Raw genomic sequence first — 6,302 nt, forward strand, 5'->3', positions numbered from 1 at the left:
GGCCTGGGAGCCAGAGAAACCTGAGAGAGTAGCTTTGTGACCTTGCGCAAATCATTTCCCATCTCTGGGCTCGAGTATCCCTCTCTGTAAAATGGCAATAAAATGGTAATAATACTTACCCAACAGGTTGTTGCCAGGGTTAAATGGCGCCCAGCACAAGGAGGCACTCAAAAAGTAAAAATAATTATTGCTGTCACTCTGCATCGTGGTAAAGCCAGTCAAGGGGAAGTCTAGAAAGGGAGGCAATCTGTGAGTCTCTGGAGGACTGAAACGGGATTGCTGGAAGTCTTCCCCTCCCCCAACACACCGCGAACACATCCGCGCATGCTCACACAGGCCGCCCAAGGGCTGGCCTGAGGCCTGAGCAAAGCCCCGCCCCACTCTGCCTCTTGCACAGGTGAGGCTCCTAATTGCGGAAAACATCCCCACCGGAGACCCAGCCGAGGTTAACTCCCCTTCCTGCCGGCGGGGCCTGGAGCTTGCATCTTATTTGCATACTGATTCACAGCAGTTGGAGAAGTGTGGGATTTTGAACCTTGTGGGTGTGCCAGGGTATCCCTTGCCAGGTAGAAAAAATTTCAACGTGCAGCCGAATTTCAATCTTCCAGCCAATTCGGTCTGCTTTCTCCCTGGAGCTACAACCAGAGAAGTGGCTTGAACTCTGCTAGGAGCTTGCTAGCACCACAGGAAATTCTCTGGCAGAGATTCAAAGAGTCAGTGACCCAAGGGTTTTCCAGTGCTTTCCAGATTCTAAGGCACTTTCACAACTATTATCACACTTAGTCCTCTGAATAACCCTGTGAGGTAGGTATGAATAAACCCATTTTACAGAGCAGGAGACTGGGCTTAGACACGTAAAGTGCTTCATCTGAGCTTGTGCGCTCTCTCTCTCTCTCTCTCACACACACGCACACGCACACAACCCTAGTGGTTTCCAAGCTCAAATTCAAACACAAGTCTGGACTCCACACTCCTACCCCGCTCCACTACCTCTTTTCACTTCCTTCTTTCTTCTTTACTACCCAGCCAACAGTCTCCATCATCCCCTAATTTAGTCTCCTTTTCTATGGCTCCTGGTCACCTAAGGAGTTTTATGGCCAGACTGCACCCAAGCCCTCAGGCCAGAAAGATGAAGATTCCTGCAAGTAGTGACCTGGCAGTTTCTGTTTTTAACAGTTTAATTTCAAAGGAAATGGACCTCACTTAACTAAATTTCCTTTTCTATTTTTTTCTAGCTATTAAAGAACTTGCATATCTAATAAATATTTAATAGGAATTCCCCTCCAGCTGAATTCAGGCCCCTCAGCATCTCATTACCATGTCTTAGAATAGTATCCTCATTGTCACTTGCTTAATTATGCTAAGAAAGAGTTGAATTGTGTAGCTGTTGGGATCAGAAAGCGATTAAATTCACTTGGCAAGACATTGGATATCTCATTATGATCCTCATTTAGCACTTCTAATGGAGTTATTTTTTTCCCCAATACTGACTTGGGAAAGGCTTGCTTGGTGGAGCTAAGTATTTCCTTAAGCCTTGCACAACTTCGCACTGTGCCAGAAAAGATCAGAAGTTACTTCACACATCATTTGCACTCCCAAGAACACCAGCCGCCCAGCGAGCAACAACATAGGAGCCTGGAGAAAGGGGTGGGGCAGCTGGGCTTTTCAGATCAGCCAGTGCCCTGTGATGTTTGAATTCCTTCTGCAGCATCATCCCCGAGGGCTAGGCCAGGCCCTGCTTGGATTCCTCCAGTGTCAGGAAACTGACTTCTCCCTAAGGCAGCCTGTTGGCTCTTTGGACCCCTCAGTAAGTTCTTTCAGTTGCTTTCAGTTACTGGTCCTCTCCCTGCCCTCTAGATCTTCCCTGCTTTTTTGGATAACAGAGAACTCTTACCTCTCTCTTAGAAGATCCTTTGGCGATTTGGAGATTCTGAAACTCAGCAGGACCCTGTGGGGCCCTCCTGGATACAAAAGCCTTTATGTGTCCCCCGTTTCTGGCTTGTAGGAAAAAGGCTTCAGCCTCCTAGACCTTCCCTGAGTTCCAAAGGGCAGATTCCAACAGTTGCTAATCAGGGAAGGGAGGGGATGCAGAAACAAAGGGGGAGCAGTCAAGAAGCAATAGTGCAGCCTTGGGGCAGGGTCCTGGTTCCTCCTCAAGGGGTATATCAATACATAACAATACCTTTGAGTTCTTCTGCAGGAACTAAGGCCCCCAGCCAGGCGGAGGATGGTAACTTCCAGCTGAGCACAAGATTCCTGGAGCCCCGCCCTGTTACCTCACCACCAGCAGTCAAGTTTGCCAGGCTCACTGCTCTAGGCCCAGCACCTACTCTCGTGGGTAGGCACTAGAGAAGAAGAAAAGAAGGGAGGGAGGGAAGGAGGGAGGGAGGAGAGCATAATTTGGATGAGGAAGGGACTGGAAATCATGTCAGATGAAGAATGAAGGAAACAAGGATGCTCAGAGGGGCCATGGGAGAAATTGTTGTTGAACACAGAGACACTGATGCTAGTGACAGAAGCATCGTGTGAGAAACGACAGGAGCAGCAGCTAGGGTTTATTGAACGTGGACTCTGCACCCACCCTGTGCTGGGAGCGGTCCATGGATTACTTAGTCCTCACGACCCCATTCTACAGAGGAAGCAACGGAGGCACAGAGAGGTCAAGTAACTTCTCCAACGTCACACATTAAGTAGCAGAGGGAGGCTGTAAACCCATAGAATAAATACACTGTTATTCGGGCCTCTGACTATGGAAACAAGATTGGATTCAATCCCCCGAGAGTCCTCTGACCAGTCGAGAAAGAGCACAGCATTTCCCTCCTGAACACTCTCTGTCCTCATTCCCATCTGAGCGCCTCTTTCTTGTCTTAGGGCCGTGACCCCTCCTCGTGTTGGTTCTTCTCAATGTGCTGACCACTGAACCCAGAGATGCTGCTGGTCTATTGCTCACCCCAGCGGCCCCTCACTGAGCTGCCGCCCTGCCCTGCCCCTCCCCCAGACCGCCTCTCAGCTCCTTCTGAAACAGGAGGGAATGGGGCAGGGCACAACCTTTAAAAGAAGGACATAGCCATAGGGCATGACAAAAACTGGTTAGAACCCACTAGGTCCAAGATGGGTGGAAGATTTGACTTCCAGGGGACCTTGAGCCTCATTATAGGCTCATTGTAATACATTAGCATGCTAAACGACACACCCACCAGCGCCCGTGATAGTTCTGAGGCCGACCATAAAAGGTCAAAAAGTGGGCGGTGGCCCAATTCCTGGAAATCCCCACCCCTTCCCTGAAATATTTGGAATACTCCTCCCACTCATTAGCCTATGAAATTACCCGCTCCTATAAAAACTGACAACCGCATACCCCGGGACCGCTCTCGCCTTCTGAGATGGCCCACACTCTGTCTGTGGGGTGCGTTTCTCTCTAAATAAATCCACTTCTTACCTATCACTCTGTCTCTCACTGAATTCTTTCTGCCATGAGACATCAAGAACCTGAGCTTCATTAAGTCCTGAGACCAGGTGTGTGATCTCAGTTGAAAGAACGTGGGTTCAAGTCCCAATCTGAGTTGCATGGTTTCACTTCCAGGCTCTTGCACCCTGGCACATGTGCCTGCAGGACCAGGGTTTGGCCAAAGAGAACTGGCTGTTGGAAGAGTGACATAAAAGGAGGTCCCAACTCTCCCCAGCATCCCTGGGCCTTATTCTTTGGAAAAACTTGCTTCTTCTCCACACGAATGAAATAGACACAGGAGTGGCAAGTACACCTTCTCAAGCCTGAACGAACCGGATTTTGTTCCCGTCTCTTCCGTGGGAGACCCCATCTGAGAGAAGGTGCACATCCCAGGGAGGGGGGATGGGTAGCCAAGGGGCCGAGTTAAAAAGCGTGTAACCCTCTGATTTCCAAAGGGAGGCTACTTTTTGGATAAGGAGGATCACCTTGACAACTGAAATAGGCAGCCCCAGTTCTGCCACCAAGTTGCAGCAAGCTGACCTCTGTGGGCCCTTCCAGCTTTAAGATAGGATGGGTTCAAGCCCAGTTATTAAGTGCCTCGTCTTCCAAGAACATCCTTGAGTCCCTGTGGAGAAGGGGTGAGCCGGGCTCTAGGGAAGAGTGATGGAAGAGGTAGAGGCAGCCCTCGGGATGCAACACTTCAGCCTTCCTGAAACCTCCTTATTGCCCTGTTGCTGGCTGTTTGCAAGCCCAGTCCCAAGTCCTGGGAAGCACTGACACCATGCCGCAGGCCAGAGGGAGGGAGGCCTCACCTCAACCACAGGCGGCCTTCTGGCAACTTCCAGGATGGCTGACCCAGTCATTGGCCAGCCACCTGGGCTCTGAGACCAGAGCTCCTTCTAGTCGTCCTCTGCCCAGACCAGGGAGGAGACAGAACTTTCCAGAAACATACGGAACCATTGTTAGTATTCGCCACTCAGGGTTATCGCCTGTCCTCAAACAGAATATGGAAGGCAGCGTGGTGATGTTTGAAAAGAAAGGGTGTGACTCAAAGGAACACAGAGAGGGACTTCCCTGGTGGTCCAGTGGTTAAGACTCTGCACTTCCAATGCAGGGGGCGCAGGGTTTTTTTTTTCATTAATTTATTTTATTTTATTTACTTTTGGCTGCGTCGGGTCTTCGTTGCTGCGCGCGGGCTTTCTCTAGTTGCGGTGAGCAGGGACTACTCTTGGTTGCGGTGTGCGGGCTTCTCATTGCGGTGGCTTCTCTTGTTGCGGAGCACGGGTTCTAGGTGCGCGGGCTTCAGTAGTTGTGGCACGTGGGCTCAGTAGTTGTGGCTTGCAGGCTCCAGAGCGCAGGCTCAGTAGTTGTGGCGCACGGGTTTTGTTGCTCCATGGCATGTGGGATCTTCCCGGACCAGGGCTCGAACCCGTGTTCCCTGCATTGGCAGGCGGATTCTTAACCATTGCGCCACCAGGGAAGTCCCAGGGGCGTGGGTTTGATCCTGGTTGGGGAACTAAGATCCCACATGCCACGCCACGTGCACGGCCAAAAAAATATATATTTTTTAAAATATATGTATACAAAAGGAACGCAGAGAGTGTCACTGGGATTGACCTGCCAGCTGACAGACCAAAGGCCAAACAAGCTGGCACTCACTTGGGTGAATATACAGGGCCTGGTCCACATCTCTAAGCTTATATGCTGATATTATCATGATCTCAGGGTTGATTGGATGGGGTGTGCTCACCCACACCCCGAAAGCTGTCAAGATCCTAGGGAAGGAAATTAAAAGACTCCTACTGGATGACACTAAGAACTAAAAGTGCCAAGGAGCCTAGACTGTCTCATCCATGGGTCCCGGGGAAGCCAACTTGTCATGAGAAAGTCACTTGAGGAACATGGAGGCACAGCCGTGGGTCCTTGGTATGTGCGCCCTCTCTAAGGGCTGGATGCCTCCCTGCGAACGTGGGGAAATTGAACCGGCAGTCTTGGAGGTCCCATTCAGCCCTTCAAATGCAAAGGCTAACCATAAGTCGTTCTCAGGTTTACAAACCACATCACAAGAGAGCCCTCTCTCTTCCTCTAAACTTGGACCTTCTTACCAATGCAGCCATCGCCACTTGGCGGCCAAGGCTTTGCAGCCAGGCTCCATTCAACAGTCTCTGCTTTCTGTCCCCAGCTTTTCCTCCTAGGCCTCCCCATCCTCCGTGTAGTAACACCAACATACAAACAGCCCTCAGTACTAAAGTCACTCTGAGAACTGCCTTAGACTCTGCTGCTGCTTTCAAGAAAATGGAACATGTTATGAGATGTTCCTACCTGAATAGTCTTGTTATCCAATGGCCCAGACCTCTTCAAACAGTCACAAGTGATAAGCACAGAGTTCTAATAGATCCTAACGTTGAACACAGTGACTTCGTTTACAAGACCCTTTCCCACAGGCTCACCCATCCCAACCTTGTGCTAATAGAGGACGGCAGTGTGGCAGCCTGGAGCTGGGAGAGCACAGCACAGGGAGTCAGAGGCCTGCATTTCAGAGCTCAGGCTGGTCTTGATGAGGTGGATGACCTTGGACCCGTCCTTTCACCTCTCCGAACCTCAGTGTCTTTATCTGCAACATGCTGAGAACAGACTTGGTATGAAAAACGCAAGAGAACAAGGAAGGAATTTAACTGACAGACAATGGATAACGTGCTCGTGCTGCTCACGATGTACCAGACACTGTCCCAGACCTTTTACAGGTATGAACTCATTGACTCTGCATTACAATCCTTTGAGGTTGATACTATTGTTATTCCCTTGTGACGGAAGAGGAAACTAAGGCACAGAGAGGTGAAGTAAATCGCCCAAG

The sequence above is a fragment of the Eubalaena glacialis genome, chromosome X, assembly GCF_028564815.1.
Source record: "Eubalaena glacialis isolate mEubGla1 chromosome X, mEubGla1.1.hap2.+ XY, whole genome shotgun sequence".
In the NCBI taxonomy this organism is placed as follows: domain Eukaryota; kingdom Metazoa; phylum Chordata; class Mammalia; order Artiodactyla; family Balaenidae; genus Eubalaena; species Eubalaena glacialis.